This window comes from Fukomys damarensis, unplaced genomic scaffold, assembly GCF_012274545.1.
Source record: "Fukomys damarensis isolate Sample0158 unplaced genomic scaffold, DMR_v1.0_HiC HiC_scaffold_16, whole genome shotgun sequence".
NCBI lineage: Eukaryota > Metazoa > Chordata > Mammalia > Rodentia > Bathyergidae > Fukomys > Fukomys damarensis.
Window position 1 is genome coordinate 126,743,497 of NW_022900928.1, and position 20,965 is coordinate 126,764,461.

The following is a 20,965-nucleotide window of genomic DNA, read 5'->3' on the forward strand; positions in this document are numbered from 1 at the left end:
TTTTTTTTTTTTTTTTTTTTTTTTTTTTTTTTTTTTTTTTTTTTTTTTTTTTTTTTTTTTTTTTTTTAACTTTACCTAGTAGAAAAGCAAGTAGATCTTCCAGAGTGCTTGGATATCTGGAGACCTGGCTTAGCTGAGTAGACGTACAAAACCGAGCATCATAGGGAAGGATGTTCAGTAGCAGATTCCAGAGTACCACACATTTCAGGAAAGAGACGAATCTATTTTCTATGGATTGTGAAAAAGTCAACATGCGGTGAGCCTGGTTAATTCTGTGGAAAGTGTGCTGTGGGATTTTTGGATCACTTTCCTGTTGGGATAGATATCCCTGGCCAGCACTCTCCCCAGTATATTCTGAGTCTGCGCAGCTCTGGAAGATGGTGGCTTGATGGGGAAGGGGAAGACAGGCTGTCCCAGAGTCATGGCCTCACCAGGGTCCTCCTGACCAGGTCCTGCTCTCCAGACCATCAGCTGCTGTGTGTGGTGTCCCCATTCCACAAGGAGTCCGCCTGGGAGAGGCTTCCACAGAGTCAGCTCTCCCTGAAGACTTCCTCCAGCAAATGAGGAGACTCAGAACACTTTTATAACAGAATGGCTAGGAGGAAGATTCATCTTGATTCACTGATGCTAAGTTTTCACTGGAGTCACTTCATTTTTACTTAGATTTCATAAAATTTCCACTTGAAAAATTAAGATTCATAGGGCTGGGGATTTAGCTCAGCGGTTCGCTGGCCTGCCTTGCAAGCGCAAGGACCTGAGTTCAATCCCCGGTACCACAAAAAAAAAAAAAAAAAAAAAAAAAAAATTAAGATTCATGTACCCAGGTTGTTCCGATCATATGTAAGAGTCATCCAACAGCTAAGATGAGCACCAAACGCTGTAATTATTTTCTCCAACAGTTACACCCATATCGACGGGCCTGATTTACCTTTGTACAGAGTTCATTTGACTTTGATACAAAGCATTTGTTTGACACTGCCTTTGTTCAAGTTAAGTACACCGAATAATTCTGACATCAAGTCTATATTCGTATCATGACATTAATGAATAAAATTAGAGCTCCCATCACACTGGCCACACGTCAAGTACTCGATGGCCACTGTAGGGCTGCTGTATTGGCCATTGTGGGCATCAAATATGTCGTTGCTGCCTGATGCCATCAGAGGTATTTACAGAAGTTTACCTGTGGTCAAGTCAAGACAGTGGCCAAGCTCAGGGACATTAACATTTCTGTTTTCTCTGCCTGGCTTGGAGTTTCACACTTAGAGTTTCACACTGACTCTAGAATGCGTGGTTGAGCTAGGGAGCTGCTGTGCTTCGTGGCATTTCAACCAATCCCTTTCTGTGTAAAGTGCTCAGGCATTTGCTGAGTGGTTGCTAATTTCACGCTCTAGCTATTTATAGCTCCAAAATAATGTTTGATGCCTAACTTGTTTCACCTGGAGTGAATTTTTTAAACTATGTGTTCAAAGAGAATAAAGACTGTCATACACATTGCCTCTCCATTTTGCTACATGAGTTTAAATACTGTCTCCTATTCCTTGGGTCTTCAGTGTTTCCCCAAAGGACCATGTGGTAAAGCCTGGCTGTCCTGGGTAGCACTATAGGGAGTTGGTAGGGACTTTGGTAAGTGGGGAGTCCTTTATGCTATTGAGGATGAACCCTGGAAAGGGATTGTTTCATTCCCCTCTTTCTTTTGCACTTCCCCATCACGAGGGGAGCAGGTTTGCTCTGCCAAATGCTCCGCCACAGTGTGCTGCCGTATTGAAAGAAAATGTAGGGAAACTTCAAAATCTGTGATCCAAGCTAAGGCCTTTCTAGTTTTCAATGTATTGTCTCAAGTATCTGTTGTAGTAACAAGAAGCCAACACTCCCTTCTGTATAAATTCAGCTTTGCTATTTCTGAATTGGTACCACTGGACAGCAACTTAAAGCAAGATCAGAGAAGTGATCTAAGCAATTTCTGAATCCAAGCCTGATTTTATTTTTTTTGCCTTGGTTCATATCTCGTCCAACTCTCAGAAATCTATAATTTAATGATTTTATAAATATGTCAAAGAGAGAAGCTCAAAATTCAAATAAATTTCAAGTTTATGACGGCTTGTTTTCCATATATGTATGGATTAATAAAATTCTGAATTTTAAATAGAGTTTTAATATTTAGCCCCATGAAAAGCACAAAGGTAAAAATGTTATGTGGAAATGCATTTCTTGAAGGAAATGTTCCTAAATTATATTAGCAATATCCTTTGGTAAATATTCCTCCACTGTGCGTTTTGGTGAAAGATCAACCAGCAGGTCAGGTGTAATTTTATCTGGGTTGAAATCTTCAGTTTTAAAATAAGGATGACAGATAAATAACAGTCTTTTCAGATACAATCTATTCTGGCCAATGAGCACTGATGTACCTTTGCTAGAAAATGATTCTTTGTGCTCAGGTCTTCTTATGAAAGTCCCTAGTTCAAAGCACATTCAGTGAAGTAAATCACACAACCAACTTAAAATAGCCATGGCTTCTCTTATACGAGAGAGACCCAAACTTTTATAAATAAGGAGCAAAAGGAAAGGTAGATAATTAAGGAGATGGTTCTTTCTCACATGGGAAGTGGATCAAGAGATGGAGGTGGAAAGAAATAGGAGGGGAGGGGAAGAAAGAAGGAAATAAGATGTGCTATACACATGTACCAACTCCTCACAGAAAACATAAACACTGTGTACGACAAACACGTACTAATAAAGGGAATGATCTGAAAAGTAAAGCAGTGCAGTTATGCACTATCATTTCCTCCATCACAGTTCTCTGTGGACCCTTTTATAGCAAGAGCTAGAATATCTTCATAGTAAATGTGAAAGTTACATGCACGTATGCAATCTAATTATAAAAGAAGATAAAGTGGTACCTCTGTTCACAAACTTAATGCCATCCACAATTCTGGGAAAGATGGCCACTTTTGTGTTTGTGTGGGAAGGAAGGCTGCAATTGTGATTTTCATCAAATGAAGAGTTTGCAACAAAACCAAAGTTTTGGCCAAATGCTTTTGTGGGAACCAAATTGTACCCAAACAAAAGCATTTGTAGAACTGTACAAGGAATTTCCTAAATAGTAATGTAATGAGCCATTTGTTTATGGAGCAAAGTCTAAATATTGTAGTTATGTGCTCATAAATATGCTCCTTTTGGGAGCAGGTGTCTTGTTTACAGTTTGGTTTTATCAGAATGTCTGGGTGCAATAATGCTTAATAAGTGTTTAACACTGAGAGTGGCACTAGAGTAATAAATCTCAGACAGGAAGTTCAACTTCCAGCATTATACTGTTCTTACAATGTCTTTACAAGATATTTTATATGAAGTCAATATTTTTACACTGCTTTTTCCTGGGCCAAATTATCTGTACATATTTTTTCATTCTTTGCTTTTACTGAAATATGGAAGAAAGAGACCAATCACAATCTCTCTCTCCCCCGCTCCCCTTCTCCCTCTCTTCCTGCCAGAAAAGGATCATCAAACGGCAGCCTGGTTTAACTAACGTAATTTTCTCCTTTAATAGAATAATCAGTGAGAATTGAACTCTACTAGACAGATATTTTCATATGGGTTCATTGTTTTCCTTGAAGGAAAATATGTTTGCAGATTCTTAGTACCAGTGGACTCCAAGCCAGTGGGAAACTAAAACCTCCCGTATAGATAGTTTAAAACCTGTCTGAATAAACACGAAAGATTTATGAAGGCAGTATGCCTCACATCATAAAGCTCTTTTGCGTATTAAACTGTCCCTACTACATGGAAATTCCAGAACCAGCAACATTCACGAGCCCAACTAGGTAAATTTTAAAATACGTATTGCCTAAGCCTACATTAATTTCCAAAACATAAAAACTTCACTGTTCTTTTGAGTTCAGAGTTTAGTTAATTGAGGGGATCTTGAGAGGTTAATTTGAAAGTGTACCTCTTGGTATTTAAAGGAGATTCTGTTTTTAAACTTACTGTGTTGATGTGGAATAATTACTTCCACAGAAGCTAGTCAAGACCAGCATGTGGCACTGCTGAGATAAATAAATACACTCTTGTTCTAAGAAGATCTTCTTTGAGAAACATAATTTCACAGATGATTCTTAATAAATATACCTGAGCTGGCCTAAATGAAAATATAGGGGAAATTAATATTATGGCATTCATATCATCTCTAAATGATAAAATATGTTTACCAATTATTCTCAGCAAATTTATATTAAAGAGAGTCTGACAATGACTTAGGATATGGAGGAATTACTTTTTTTTTGGTTATTAAACAAGAACAAAATTTATTAGTTAATTATCCCAAGTCTGTTTACCTCAACTTTGGAATAGTCAGCACTCCTGGCTTAGACCATCAGTTACCTAAAAATGGATCTAGAACTAAGAGAATCTACATTTCTATTGATTTGAGTTCCTATGAAATAGTGATGTTGATTTTCAGGGCATCATTTCTCCAAATTTCAGATTTTCTGCCACCACAGTCTAAACTGCTTAAGCTTTAATCTAGATTTTTAAAATAAAGCTGCTGCTACTGAGAAGGAGAAGAAAAGAACATTTACATTTATCATTAAATATCGATATGAAGCAAGTGATTTGTAAAGATTATCACTTTTAAATTTTGTGAGCTCTCTGAAATTTAACAAATTAACTGAAACACAAAATGACCCAGAGCACAGTTTGAATGAAATATTTGCTTAAAAATCATGCACACTTTCTAATGTACCACATTACCTCCATTAGTTAATAATTACCTGCTGTTGTTCCACTTGTGAATTCACAAGCCATGAGCACAGTTCTTCTAGCTTTCACCTGCAGGTTCACTCTCCATGGGACTTAGACCCCAGTCCGTGGGTAGCAGTGTAGGGGGGCAAGTATAACACTTTTTTATGGTACTTTTTTCAATCTGGTTCACTCATTTCTCCTTGTGAATCATCTCTACAAAACCTCACCTTAGCATCAGTTACCCTTAGACAAACCTTAGTCTCTAGAAACATATGTAGTTAATATATGATAAGGGTAAGGTTCAATATGTTTGATTTGGGCCATCATATTGTTGAAAAATGTAATGATGCCTGTGTGATCACACATTCAATATTTCTATCTAGCTAAACAACTGAAAAGAACCAAAGCCCACAATATGAAATGAGTTCAAGGCAGGTAATCCTTCCTAGAGGAGGATTTCATTACTTCATGCCTAAAATTACACAGAGTTGTGTTTTGTTTTAATCTTGAATGTCCAGTATATTCTCAAAGATGCCAGAGTAAAGGGAACTGAAATTACATGAGTTAGAACCAGAGAACAGTAGACCAAAGCAACAGATCCACCATGACTTAGATTGAGGAATCATCAGACACAAACTGCAAAACAACTGCCTATCGTGTTTGAAGAAGCATTTAAATTATCCAAACATGGACAAATCTGTAGTAAACAGAAAGCTATAAAATGTAACACAAGAGATTATTAAAAAGAACCAAAAAGAACTGCAACTGCAAAACTGTAATTGAAATTTAGATACAACTGATAATGATTTAGTTACTTTTCTCATTGCTGAGAAAAAACACCCAAGTTAAAGGAGGAAAGGTTTATTTAGCTCAGTTTGTAGAGGTTTCAGTCCATAATTGGCTGGCTCTAAACCAAGGTGGCATGTGGCAGAGGGGCAATAGTTCATGGTGGTAAAAGACAGCAAAAACAATGAGACCTTAACAGCCTCTTTCTACCCTTTTTATCTTATTCAGATTACTTAGGGCAGGTGGCATTCACACCCTTAATCCAGTGCCCTTGGGCCTAGCATTGCACCAAGAATCAATTCCAAAATCACAACTTAGGTCCAGCCAGATCTGAAAAAGCCCACCTATGATCATATGAGGCTTTGAGTGGACAGTTAAACACCAGCCATAACATCCCTCCCCTGGCCCCACTAAGACTCATGCACATCACTTTCTCAAAAAGACATTTAGTCCATTTCTAAGAGTTGCCAAAGTTCTAAGAGTTTCAGCATTGCTGAAAAGCCCAAGTCCTAAGTCTCCTCTGAGATTTAAGGCAAATTCTTAGCTGCAAGCCCCTGTACAAATGAAAAGAAAATTAAACACTTCCAAATTCAATGACACAAGATAGACATTGCCATTCCAAAAGGTACCAAGAGGAGGATACAAAGCAATGGCACCAAAGCAAGTCCAAAATCCAGCACAGAAGATATTAAGTCCAGTAGTTCCATGTGCACATCAGAGGCAATCCTCTGGCAAGATGTGTGGGTAGCTCTGCCCTTGTACCACTTCTGGTGGTTGTAATTCCTATGGTTTCTCTCTTTGGCCAACTTTCCTCCTTCCTTTGTAGGTTTCACACTCACAGCTTCACACATTGCTTTCTCAGTGGCACACTCTCAATTGCACACCCCACAGTTCTTGCATTCTGCATGCACCTAAAACCAGCACCATGTGCTGATGCCAAAGTCTGCTGCCAGCTGGAGCAATAGCCAGGCTTCTTTGTCTCTTGGCCATAGGGGTCCAGTACTTACGTACTTGAGGAACAAATCCTGAGGAACAACTTCCCTAGGCCACTGCCATTCTGGAACATGGTGCTCTGGGAGTCTCTTCTCTAAGCAAAGTCTTTCACTTTTGCAACTTTGAGGCTACAAAGGGTGGGGTCCTGCTGCTTCTTGTGGTACCCTCAGGCCATTCTTTTATTCTCCTGTTCCTTCTCAGCAATCAAGATATCTGCTCTGTCTTCGCAGTCCACATCTTTACTGGAGCTTCTTTTCTGGCCAAACTCACCATATTTTAAATCATTCTGCTGGACTCTTTGTTCTTGATTCTCAACATAAATATGGCTAAAAGCCCCCAACAGTAGCCATGTCACTGCCTCAATGTTTAACTGCCTTGAAATTTCTTCTGCAAGATTAATTAGTTCACCACCCTTAATCTTAGTCTCAGACAAAGTCTCTGGACATGAGTAAAATGCAGACAAACTTTCTGCCAAGGCACAACACATATCATTTGGAGTCCAACAGCCAAAGCAGTCCTTCTTCCCAGTAGAAACTTCTAGTGCCTGGTCTTTACCAGCAGCATTTCTATCAACCTTCTGGTCTTCCGAGCTCTGACCAAAATCTCCCATCAGTACAGCCTAAGGCTCTATTTTTTCATCCAGGACCTCTGAACCTTTCCAAGCTCTTCTCACAAGCTAGGCCCAAGGGCTCCTGAACCATATGGTCAGGTATAAGCACAGCAATGACCCCAATCTTGGTGCCAAATTTTGTCTTAGTTACTTTTCTCATTGCTGAGACAAAACACCCAAGTTAAAGGAGGAAAGGTTTATTTAGCTCACAATTTGTAGAGGTTTCAGTCTATAATTGGCTGGCTGTAACAAAGGACAGCACATGGCAGAGTAGCAATAGTTCATGGTGGTAAAAATTAGCAAAAGCAACAAGAGATCTTAATAGCATATATCTGCCCTTTTTATCTTATCCAGACTACTTAGGGTGTGTAGCAGTAACACCCTTAATTCTAGTGCCCCCATGTCTAGCATTGCCCCTGAATCAATTCTAGTGTCACACACTCTAGATCCAGCCACCTCTGAAAAAGCCCCACCTATGACCACATGAGGCTTTGCGAGGATATCTAAAACACAAGGCATGACAGGTAGGTTTAATAGTAGGCTGAGCTGCAGGAAAATGTGCAGAATGGAAGATGGGAAGCAGAGAGATACAGGAAAAGTGGGAAAGACAGTGCAGAGACACCGTATTTAATTGGAGATCCAGAAGGAGAGGAAAGAGAACATGATACAAAATGATAGTGGCTGGGAATTTTCCAGAACTGCTAAAGAAAATCAAATATTCAAGAAGTTTATTGAATTAAATATAATAAAAGTGCTATGATCTGGATCTAATATGTTTCCCAAACCCTCATGTGTTGAAGACTTGCTTCCCACTGGGGCAGTGTTCAGAGCTGGAACCTTTGAAGAGTAATAGGATCATCAGAGCTTTAACCTCATCAATGAGTTAATCCTCTGAGGGATTCATAATTTAATTGGCTATTGGGAGGTGGGGAACACTGTAAGAGGTAGAATCTAGTTGAAAGGAAGCAGTTCATGAAAACATGCCCTTGTAGGGTCCCTGGCTCCTTCGCCTCTTTTTGCTTCTTGGCCACTGGGAGAGGAGGAAGTTTCTTTTACTATGCCCTTCCACTATGATCTTCTCTACCATGGAACTAAAAACAACTAGGCCTATCCAACCATAGACTGAAATCCCTGATACCATGAGCCAAAATAAATCTTTTCTCTTTTTAAGTTAGCTCATGTTTTGTTTCAAAGCTATCACACACACACACACACACACACACACACACACACACACACACACATGCTTGTACATAGACACCCAAAAGAATATCAAAAATACCTAAAGAATATAAAAAGAAAACTTTAAAGTCTATTCTCAATGAAGAATAAAGATGAATCTTTTCTACTATATAGCATAATAAACCATTGAAACTTAGTGGTAGAAAATAACAATTTTATTATGCTAAGAATTTCTGTGGGTTAGGAGTTTATGTAAAATACAGCAGGGATGGTTTGTCTTTGTCTATTTGTGTGTGATGACTGGCTTGGATGACTTGACTGAGGCCAGGCTCACCAGGATTGTCAACAGGCATGCTACATGAGGTCTCTCGAGTAACAGACATTTCAGGCTTATCTAATATAATTTTTTACATGGATGCTGAACTCAGTCATGGTGAGTACCCAAGAGATGTGTGGCCCTTAATGACCTAGCCTTAGAAATCATATAACATTAATTCCACCAAATACTTTAGGGTAAAGAGGTTGGAATCACACCCAGATTCATGTACAGGGAACAAGACACACTCTTGAGAAAATCAAAAAAATCTGCTGCTGTTTTAAAAATTACTTTTTCAAAACTAGGAAAAGCTAGATATAAACTGAGGACAAGTCTCCATACAGATATGAATTAATTATAAGAACTCAAATAAGTTCATCTGATAGGAGCTTGGTAGCACTCTTTGGAAATCTATTTTACTATTAAAATATTGGGCAACCAGTTAGTAAATGAGAGATGCCAGGCTTATGTGCATTTTATTTGTGATGTCAAGAGATTTCTAGGAGAGATGATCAATGTCTTATCTATCCGTTTCAGTGTGAGCTAATCCATTTAAAAAAAATTGTCAGGATGGCCTTTCCAAAATTTAAAAAGAAATGAACTTTAGTTCTAGAAAACCTCAATTCAGTAGAACTATAGGTAACACCACAAATTGAACAAGTTAGACAAATGGAAAAATAAATGTCAAAATCTCCTTACTTCTGACCAGTGCGTTTGATTAGAACATAATAATCAATTAAACCTTCCCTAACTCTCCAAGCTCAGTCTTAGGCCCACTTCTGTGGTCAAGGAAGTAGAACATAGTAACTGTTTTCATCTAAGTCTTGAGCCAATCCCTTGAAATTGTGAAGACATTAATTTTCTTGAAAACAAACGTATGAAAATGTCAATTTGGAGGAATTCCGTGAAGACAAATACATTCTGCCGTTAGAGCCACTTTCAAGTATTCACGATAGGAAAATATAGATTAACAACAGAGGCAAAAGAATAGCTTCAATAAGGTTATGTAAGATCATATTGTCTTTTGGGGGAAAATGGCTGGAGGAAATGATACCTGAAATCGTCTGCCCTTGGAACTACAGGAATAGACTATTCTGTCATAGGATTGCCTAATTGTTTTTCCATAGTAAAGCAGAAAAATAGATGCACCTTGAGACTGTAATGTTAAGTGAAATAAATCAGACACACGGATTTAACTATCACATGGTTTCTTTGTTTCTTTTTAGTACCGGGATTGAACTCGGGTCCTTGCGCTTGTGAGGCAGGCCACCGAACCGCTGAGCTAAATCCCCGGCCCTACATGGTTTCTTTTATATTGAAACCTAGAGTGAAAATAAGTATGTTGATGCACCTTTCACATAAGGTCAATTGCTTTCCAAAGATACCTGGGTAGTCAGTGGTAATTGAGACTCAAGGCTGTAAACCTCTTACCCCAAGGCCAATGCTCCTGTGACAATGTCTTCCTGGGCCAGGGTTTAGCTCAGTGGTACCTCTGCCTGCCTTGCAAGAGCAAGGACCCGAGTTCAATTCCCCAGTACCAAAAAAAAAAAAAAAGAAAATGTCTTCCTGTCCTCTAATAATAAAATAACTGTCCATAGAAGTATCTCCTTCATCTAAACATGACTTGAATCACAGAATTCGTACGCTATTTTAAGCTGGAATTACGGCAATAGTGTTGTGGTTTGCATCTGGAATGCCCCCCACCAAAGCCTTCTATACTGAATCAGTCCATTGTGACTGGACTATGGGGTGCTACAGATGCCTTGCTGTTAGAGGTGGGGCCTGGTGGCAGGCTGGTCATAGTGGGCATGCTCTGGGAGGCTGCATTTCCCTCCTTGTTCCTCTGTTCTCTCTCTCCATTTTCTGGCCACCATGATGTGAGCCGCTTTCCTCTGCCAGACCTTGCACCGTGCTGCTTCTGAAACAGACAAGAAACAAGAAATGCCCGACTTTCCCAGTTTCCCTGCCAGCTAGAAGGTCTGTGGCTTGTTCGGCAGCTGTTATACCCCACCCCTATGGACGGGGTAACTCACCTCCTCTGTGACTGCTCTGGCTATGTAGCTGCTCTCCTCCAGGCTGCTGCTACATGAGTGTGGCTCAGCTCCCAGCCAGGGTGCTCTCCCCCAATCCCACCACTGGTGTGCTGCTGCCGCCTCTTCGAAGGAGAGGTGCACCCTAAGGTGGCTAAGATCAGAGAGGAAGGAATCCAAGTCAATTATTGACTTTCCAACTTTCCTGGACCCCAATTAGCTATGATGGACACAGCTGGCCTACCCAAAGATTCTTGGTTTTAGCTCCACCGCTTTTTCCAGAGATGTGACAGCTATCAGTCACAGTTCACCTCACCCTGCCCCCTCAACTAAGTCGCTGCCATGACAGGTGTGGCTGTCCCGAAGCCCTGCAGCCACTTAAACTAATCACACTTGGATCAATCAGCAAACCCAGATTTGAGCCAGTTACTGACTTGAGCTCGGACCAATCAAAGGCTTGCAGCTGCTATATAAGCAGCACTCTCTTCACACTTCTGGGGCTAGACTAGGAGGGCCCTCTCCAGAGCACTGACTCCCTGGTGCTACCACACACAGTTAAAATAAAGACTCCTTTTGCTAGCCCCATAAACCCGCTCTTGAATTGTTTTTCAGGTAGTGTGGGCTTTGAAAATCCTGTAAATCTGTTCTGAACTGTGTTCATTTCACACACACACAAAAGCAGTAGACACTAGTGGTTGTTAGGCCTGAAAAGCCCCAGAGACCAGCAGCCAATGAAGATGAGCAGCAGAGACCAGCACCCAGCAGAGGTGAACTGTGGTGTCCAGCACAAACCAAAGCCAGACAGCAGCTGCAGCTCCAGCAGTGCTGGCATCCGGCATTACCTGGTGTTGTCTGGTGGCATCAGGACCGCTGGCCGAGCTACACTTTTCAGATTCATGATTTCCATCCTAGTTAAGCAAAAGCACCCTCAATGATTGGCAACACTTCTGTCTTGGAGCCAGCCAACTACAGACTGAAAATGTGAGCCAAAATAAACCTTTCCTCCTTTCAGTGTGTGCATCTGGTATTATATCCCAGAGATGAGAAAGTGACTCAGGCAAATGGGTTTCCTATTCTTAGAACACTAAAATAACAGAAAATAATATATAACCTACTTTCATTGTACTTTTTAGTTGAGCTCTGTTCTTCAAAAATGAAAGTTCTTACAGCCCCCTCCCCACACACACCAAAAAACACACAACCAAGTATGAAAGGCCACAGTTTGAATGGGCCTTCCATCTTGGTTGTGTGCTCAAAGACTTCCGCATTTTGACTCCAATGACTTCCAAATCTGTGCCGTATTATCTTGGCTTGAAGTCTGTATACCACTGACTCCACTCTTTCTTTTGCACAGAATTATCTTCCTATTCCTTTTGCATTCCTGATTTCCCATGTCTGAGCTGAACTGTCAAAGTCATTACTCCCTCAAGTGATCTCACTGCTGGTCTGTTCATATTCAGTGACTCTCAACATGTGTGTGAAAGTTTGGAGGCAGATGGCAGTGTTACATTTCTCTACAGTTTCACAAATGGCCATTTTTGGTTTGAGGAAAGACAGCTTCCTCTCTTAGTTTGTAGAAGTAAGATCCAGCACTACCAGGCAAGTTAGATGGGTTTTATTTTGTTGAATGTAACTGACTTACTATAAAATTATTTGAGTACATATCTTACTAAGATTATCTCAATTCCCTCCTGAAAATTTAACATTTCATATTCTTATCAGCATTGCATGAAAATCCCATTTTCCCACACTTTTATAACACTTAAATGTATCAGTCATTTTGATTTTGGCTAAACTGATCTTATTTTTGTTTTAATTTGCATTGTCCTGATTACTAAAAAAGAGATTTTTTTTTTCCCTGTGGTTTTTTTTTTTTTTTTGGTTACTTTCTTTTATTCTGTTTTAAACTCTGTCATTTTCTTTTGTCTATTTTCTTTGGAGGTTTCTTTTCTTCAATGATATAATACTGTATATATTGTAAGAGTTTTTCTAGTCTGTTTTTCTTTTGACTTTGTTTACAATGTTATATAGTTTATGAAACATTTATTTAGTTAAATATATAACTATTTTTTTCATCTGGCTTAACAAGACTACGCCTGACCATATTATAAAATATTTACATACAACTTCCAGTTTTGTAAAGGTGATTTAAAACATTTAGCTTTTACTAAATATTTTATATTTTTATAGATAACTATGACTTTGGTATCCATTGCTAAAAGATGTATTACTCCAAAACTTCGTGGCTCTAGGTAGGATGATTTTTTTCTTTTCATGTTCCAGTGGGTCTAGAGTTTGGATAGACTCTGCTGACTGGTTCTTTTGTTCTCTGTGTCATTAACCGGGCCACACCTTTTAGTTACCTATTGGGCTTCTGTTGCCCTGTATTATTCAGCTTTCCTGTTGCTAGGACAAAATATCTAATACTTGCAATTTAAAGAAAGGGGACAGTTTATTTGGCTTCTGATTTCCAGTTTATTCAATCCAAAGTAAGTTGGGTTCTACAACAAAAAATAGCATGGTGAGAGGGCCTACTGGAAGCCAGGAAGGATGGTGGGCGGGGAGTGGGGCGGGAGAGAGAGGGAGAGGGAGAGAAGGAGAGTGCATGAGCTGAGGATAAGAATATAAAGATACAGTCTTTCAGGTTGTGCCCCCAGGGACCCATCTTTAACTAGACTCCACTTCCTAAAAACACATTTATCTACACATCAATGGATGAATCCACCTCCACTGTCTAGTCACCTCCTAGAATGAGACATCTACTTAGACCATAGCATTTGAACCCTATATGGCTCCCGTCCATCTCATTATACAAATGCATTTAGTATAGCTGTAAGAACTGCCACATTACAACAGTTCCAGCATTGCTGGAAAGTTCAAACTCAGTTTCCCCTGATACTCTAGCCAAACTTTTAGCTAAAAGCCTCTGGAAAAATAAAAAAGAAAATTAAATACTCCCAATATACCATGGCACAGAGTAAACATTCCAAAAGGGAGCACTAGTGGAATAAGAAGGAATTGGGCCTAAGTAAGACAGAAATCCAGCTCCATGGACAAAAGTCAGAGCTGCTTATGACAAGACTTGAGCTAAGAAGGGCGTCAGTGGTCTCACCCCTATGGCATTACCAGTTGCAACTCACATGGCCTCTTGTGAAAGCTCACCTTATTGCCTGCAACTTTCTACAGCAGAGGCTCCAAGTTTTTGGCATTTCTGACTTTCTGGGGGATACACTGCACCTCTGGCCTCATTCCCACATTACCCTTTCAGGGTTCCTTGCCTGGCCTTCTAAGTCTTCTTTGAAATCTGGGGGCTAAAACCAGCAACAAATGGAAAATGCCAGAGTTTGTTGCCATCTGAGACATGGCTGCAGTGGCCTCTGAGTGCCTAAATAGCTGATCATAGCAAAATGAATCTTAAGGAAACAATTTCTTGGCGGCCTTTCTCAAGCAGGGGCCTCACAGGCTCTCTTCTCAAATGATAAGTTTACAGGTTTTCCCACTTCAGCCAGCAAAAGGTGGGAGTCTAGCCAATTTTTGAGACCTTTAAGCCTTTTTATTTCTGTTGTTCTGATGCAAAATAACTTGCCTTCTTTTAAATGCTAATCTTTCTGGTAGCCACACTTTCCTTTGCTACAACATTGCGGATGTTTCCTTTCTGGCAAAGCTGCAAACTTTTCACATCCTTTCACTGTTTTTGCTATTGACCCTTACTGTAGATCTGGCCCACGGTAGAACTACCCATGCCATGACACATTAGGCCACCTTGAGATTTCCTCCACTAGTTTAAAGTCCACCGTCTTTAACCTCAGTCTTCTGCAGTCTTAGGACATAAGCAAAATGAAGACGCATTTTTGGCCAGAGTACAATACACGTGGCCTCTAGTGTAACTGCCAATGGAACCCTTATACCCCACTGGCATCTCATGAGCCTGGCCTTTACAGTCTGCATTTTTATCAACTTTCTGGTCTTTTGAGCTCTGGCCAATGTTCTTCTTCAAGCACTGCTCACAACATTCTAAACATTCTCTAACCTGTGTCTTTGAATTTTTCTAGACTTCTCCCAGAAGCCAGTTCCAAAGGTTCCTGGACCACATGGTCATGTACAGTCAATGTGGTGACCCCAATTTTCTGTATTAGTTAGATTTCCTGTCACAGGGAAAATATACCCAACACTCAAAACTTGTAGGAGGAGAGCCATTTCAGGCCCCACTTCCTAACAGTACATTGAGCTACTGAACTCATCAGTGGCCATATGCAGCTGAGAAGCTTTACAAAATAAAGGTCAAATTTGTTCTGCTTTAAGTTAACTATGGCATTTATTGGCCCAAGTGAAGATTCACTGTTTTTGTTTTGTTTGTTTGTTTTTTATATAAAAATTGGTTTTAAATCCCTTCAGAACAGAAATCATGCATTCAATGAGTGACGATATAAAAGCTCAGGAGTTCCTTTGTTCTCTTTCACTATGCTGGATTCTGACTGTGTCAAAGAGGGTGTAGTCATTCTGTCTGAGCTCTATGGTCTGAGAATCAGAGGAACTGAGGGTGTATGTAAGTCAAGGAATGTGAAGGCTAAAGAACTAGGAATTCTCACATGTGTGTGTGAGTGGATGTCCCATCTCCAGAAGAAAGAAAAAGAAGTTGCCCTCCTTCTACTGTTTAATTCTATTCCAGTCTCCAGTGGATTGGATGATGTCCATCCACATTGGACAGAGGATTACTTTCTTTACTCAATTCACTGATTCCAATGCTCAGCCCTCCTAGAAACACCCTTACAGACACATCCAGAAGTAATGCTTTACCCAATATCTGCATATCCCATGGTCCAGTCAAGTTGACATAAAATTGACCATTGTACCACACTTGAGCTGTTTCACTGGACAGCTTATTGTGAATTAGGACCAAAGAAGGGGTCCTTGGTGGGGGGAGCGAGAGGGAGAAGGAGAGGCAAAGTCTGTGAAGGAATCATCAGCTTTAGGAGGAAGAGGTGATGCTGAGTTTGAGGTTGTATCCCCCACTTCAGAGAATGTTAAAGGAGTGGACCCATAGAGTATTACAAAATACATGTATATCCATCCCTATATCCCAGGAGAACCAATGTTTGGATTTCTATCCAAGAAGAGGGTTTCATTAAGTGGAAAAGCAAGCACAGCTAAAATAAATTGCAATCACACTTTCAGATAATGAAGCATTTTTATTGCTTCCCTTCCATTTTCTTTTTTTAATCTTTAAGTTTATTGGTACATTTTAGTTATATTTATCATTGGGATCGTGTACCTTTACATGACTTATCTTGGTTCTCATTTTTCCCCATTCTCCAGCCTTCGCTTCAACCCCTGCACTCTTCCCTGTTTATAAAAACATTGTTTCCATGTCCCTTCCATCTTCTCAGTGTCCAATACCAGTGGAGATGGAACCAGAGAAGGTAGGAGAGGAAGAAAAAAAATAGTAAGTAAGCATTGTCTTTATCCCACTTGAAGACCCTCAGGCAAAAGCCTAGCTGTGCTCAGGAGAAAAACAAACAAACAAACAAACAAGGGCTTTAAATTGCATCAAAAAAGGCCAGTTTATAAATTGATTCAGATTGGCTGGATATTTTAGTAAAGAAACTGATCAGAAACTATGAATCTGAACTAGATTAATAGTAGGATGGCAGAAAGAGAGTTGACAGAGCACACTGGCCCAGAAGTTGAAGAAACTTAAAAATTAATCATGTTTCTGTTCATCTCATGTAATTCTAATTATTGAATAAACCATTTACATTAGCAATTCGGTGGCCATTTGGTTAGCAAAAATATGCTTTCTTGTTTGCTTTTGAGAGAGAGAGAAGAGAGGAGAGGAGAGGGGAGGGGAAGGGAAGGGAAGGGAAGGGAAGGGGAGGGATTCTCTATGCTTCTGTATGATCCCTTCTCCTCATCCCCTCAGGTTGAGCAGCTATAGGTCCCAGTCTACCTTGGAATTAAGTGCTCCGCTAGGGCAGAATGAATCAGCCTGCATCCACATTGGAAACTGGAAAGGTTCTAATTTCTCTCTCATCTTCTTTCCTCTCACATGGCTTATGTGGAGGAACTAGATTTCTATTTTTAAAAAATCAGGTAAATCTAGGTGTGGTACTTCGTACCTATAATTCTAGCACTCTGAGAGGCTGCGGCAGGAGAATTGCAGGTTCAAGACCCTCTGGGGGCAATTTTGCAACTTAGTGAGACTCTGTCTCAACATTTAAACTGGATGAATAAATGGCTGGGGATTTAAATGAATGAATATATGGCTGGGGACATAGCTAAGTGCAAAGATCCTAGGTACAATCCCCAGTACAAGAAAAAAAAAATCAGGTAAGAAGGAAAGGCAGGAAGGATGCTACAGCAAAAGTCACCAAAACACTCCATTGCACCAGGGGCACCATATGCAATAGTATCCGTGTTTAGCTTCACAACAAGCCGTGTGGAGCTGGGAAATGTTGCCCAGTTCCCTTTGGGCTGCTTCATGCCACAGATACTCACAGTTCCAGTACTCACAGTTCCTGTCCTTGCCCAGAGTGGGATGGGATGGTTGTCATTTCCCGCACGTAACTGGTGACCAGTAAATCTGTGTGCTTTTGCTCACCGGGCTGCAGGGGACGGTTCCTGTGACTCCTAGCCCCAGGATGCACCAACCTTGGCATGTGCTACTTTGAAATAACTCCCCGCTGATTTTTGCTCTTTTCTTCCTGTCTCCTGGAGTCCAGAGCTAAAAACAGAATTTAAAATTCATCTCCCAGTGTGTTTATGATTTGTTCATTCTTCCCATGTTGAAAATTTGGCTGCTTCTCACTTCCTCTGCAGTCCACAGAACAATGCCGCTCTGTAGGTTGCCGCCTGAATTTTCATTTTGAATAGATGAATGGCGCAGTAGGACTGGTTAAGTAGGTTTAATGTAACTTTTTAAAAGTTAAATATAACATTTACCAAGTACTTCTGAAAGCATTATGAGAAAAGTCAAACACATTTTTAATGCCATAGAAGATAATTTTATTGCAGTTGCAAGAGTTTGGAAACAGCCTGGTGCTTGCCCAGATCAAAGGCATTTCTACCCGTCATGTAGACTGAATGTAGCATTTCCTTGGAGGCACTTTATGTGAACGACCCAAAAGTGTGGTGTCCTCTCATGCTCTCCAACAGTCCATCCCGCCCTGTCTGACAGCCGCCCCCCTCACTGTCTCACCCTCAACTGCTCTCAAGTAAGTAGGAACAGAGAATTGTGTGCACTATTCTTTCCTTACTCTGGGAAAAAATGATAGCTGAGGCAATGTATGATTAAACTAATAATAAAAAGACAGGTTTTTCACCTTTGCTGCTTTCCCACTCTGTTATCTGTCCTTTGACCTTTATCACTTCTCTTGCCTCCAGTTTATGCTAATTTGCTACCTGGCTGCAGGAGTTAAGAGTTTAGGCTTCAGAGTTCCTGGAATAAATCTTCCTCTGCCTCTTTCTGGTTCTGTGACCTCAAGCAAAAATGCTTATTTTCTTTTTGTTCCTAATTTTCTAATAAGGAAGCAATAATGATGATCGTAACACCTTCTTTAGAAAGCTATTGTGGAGATTAAATAAATCAGTATCATAAAATATCATCTTGCACCTAAAGAAAGTGTTCAAATAAATATATTCTTGTTATTCTATTTGCTGCCTTGCTGAGCTCTCCTCATACCTCTGAATCCCCATTTCTTTATCAACAAAATTAGATGCAAAAATTTTGTCCACATTCAAATGAGCTACACAGACTGAACAAAGAGTTCCAAGAAAAAAAATCGCTAATAAGTCATTGGCTAATTAACCCAAGGGAGATTCTCACCGAGGCTGTCCTGCATTTACAGGATGTTTGTAAGTTGGCCAAACCCAGACTCTTTTCAAATGCTCACCAGCAGACATCTCTCACTTTCAACTCCAGGGCTTGCCAACGCCTCCTTGTTGAGTCAAGAGACTTCGTTTTCTTCCAGGCATAAATTTATGTTTCAGTGCTACTTTTTTGTCTGTCACGTGGTGTTGCAGTGACGACCCCAATGCTCTTGCCCTTCTGAAAGATGAGGCCCTATAATTCAGATGACAGTATGGCCATGCGTGTTCGTATAGGGAGGCGAACACAGCATTGAAGAAGCAGTGAGAGCTGGAGGCAGCTTGGAAAACATCACGAAGGGGTGTGCTGGGTTCTTAGCCTCGGGTGGGCAAAATCTGTCACCTAAGAGATGAGAAGGTGGGAGGGAAAACTGCCCAAAGAACGGGGATGTGTTGGCTCCCTACATCTTCTCCTCAGCCCTGGCACTGTGCCTGTTACTCAGAGGCTGAAGCCCGGCTGCCTCTACCTCTGACCTTCTGACTCCAAGTCCCACTTAGGTGGATGAATAAATCAGTGGTCAGGGACCATTTCCGGTGATATCTCTCGATTTCTTTATAAGTGTAAAGCTATTGCACTTGCAATCATGGAGGTGAGGCATGATCTAAATTAACATTTTCTATCACTTTTTCACCCCAACTGTGCTTTTTATGTCTACCAGCACTTTTGCCTGGTGTTATTTGCTCATCTAATTTATTTTATATGTCATAGTTTTGTTATAGAACATCTCCTATGTCTCTCACTGGCCTGGATTTTCTTGTGTCACCTGGAAAGGTGCTTGGCATACGTGGTGTGGGATAAATATTTCTGGAATATGTGGCTCAATACCAATGCCAGTTGAAATGCCAGACATTCTGTTCTGCTTCCCTTCCCTTTCTTGGTTCCCTCTTCTGCAAGTTGGCTATTATCCTCACACTCTGGCCTACCCTACAATGGCAAGATATACTTAGGTAGATGTTGACAGACTGTTTAGGGCGTAAGTTACAATTTCTTACTCGGTGTATTTTTTGAAAAGCTATTCTTATTTCTTTCTTTCCCTTCTTTGCCCCCCTCTTCCTTCCTTTGTTCCTCTGTTCCTCCCTCCCTCCTTCCCTTTTGTCCTTTGAACATGCTCTATACAAAAAAAAAAAAAATCCTTTTAACATAGTCTTCCTTTTGGTTGGCATCCTGACTGCCTTGACGTGTTCTCTTCTGAGAGGGTGGGCTCTTTAAACACACATATGTGGAGCCTGTATGGGTGCGAGGGTGGGCAGGAGAGAGGCATCTGGCAAATGAAAGGAAAGGAAGAAGACTGGCATCCTGCTTTATAGAAACTCGAGCTGCCTTCTGAAAAAGACACAAACACGGCACACTCCTAAATTTAACGTACTGTGTGAGCTGCTTTCCTCAGGTTTTTAAAAAAGCTCACAACACGAAAAATGTACAGAATTATGGCTATATTTTTCTTCATCTCCTGGGGCAAAATAGTTCAAAATTTGATTTGTATTTCGCCCTAGGTATGGAGAAAGCAAACTGCTGATCTCTCTCTCTGTCTTTTTTTTTTTTTTTTTTTTTTTTTTTTTTTTTTTTTTTTTTTTGGTCCTGGGTCCTTGGGCTTTCAAAACAGGCACCGGAACCACTGAGCCAAATCCCCGGCCCTGATCTCTCTTTCATAGTAAGTTTTACCTAATATTCAGTTTCTAGAAGCATCAAAGTCCATACAATTGTTTTGCCCCCCACCTTGGCCTCATCTTTTTGTTCCTCTCTGCCAATCACCGATGTGTATCCTGTTCTGTTGGAATCGATCCCATATCTCATCACCTTATTTGTGAACTTTAATATTTAAAAAAACCACTAAGTTTCAGAAACCCACAATTGGTACCAAATGTTACTGCTTTTTCTATTATATTCCTGCACACACATCTTAAAATCAGGTTGGCTGTAAGAAATGAAGGAAGAAGGAAATAACTGATCTGACTGAGTGGGGGTTTGGGGACATTTCTATGGATTTCATAAAAGGTTAGCATGTAGCCCACTGCCTTCATTGCTGAAAATGTTCTAGGTTGAAAATAGTCATTCTATTTCTTGAAACAGAAGGTAAGAGTAACCTATACAATGCCACTCAGGAGCACAGGGAAGAGTTTGATGCACTTAAAACGGAAGGCCTCCTAGTTTCATTCACCTTAGTTCATCTCAACAAGTAAAGGTTCAATCTTCAGTCCTCTGTGAGAAGAAAATCCTTCCTCCTACTTTATCTGTGCTGCATGTTGTTGTTTGGACACACACACACACACACACACACACACACACACACACAGAGAGAGAGAGAGAGAGAGAGAGAGAGAGAGAGAGAGACATATCCTTCCTAGAGACCTATAGGAGTCCTGTGCAACTAACCCACCAGGATGGAGCGCTGGAAGCTTGCATGCATTTCTCCTGGCCGTTGTCCTTTGTGCCTTTTTTCCTTTCCT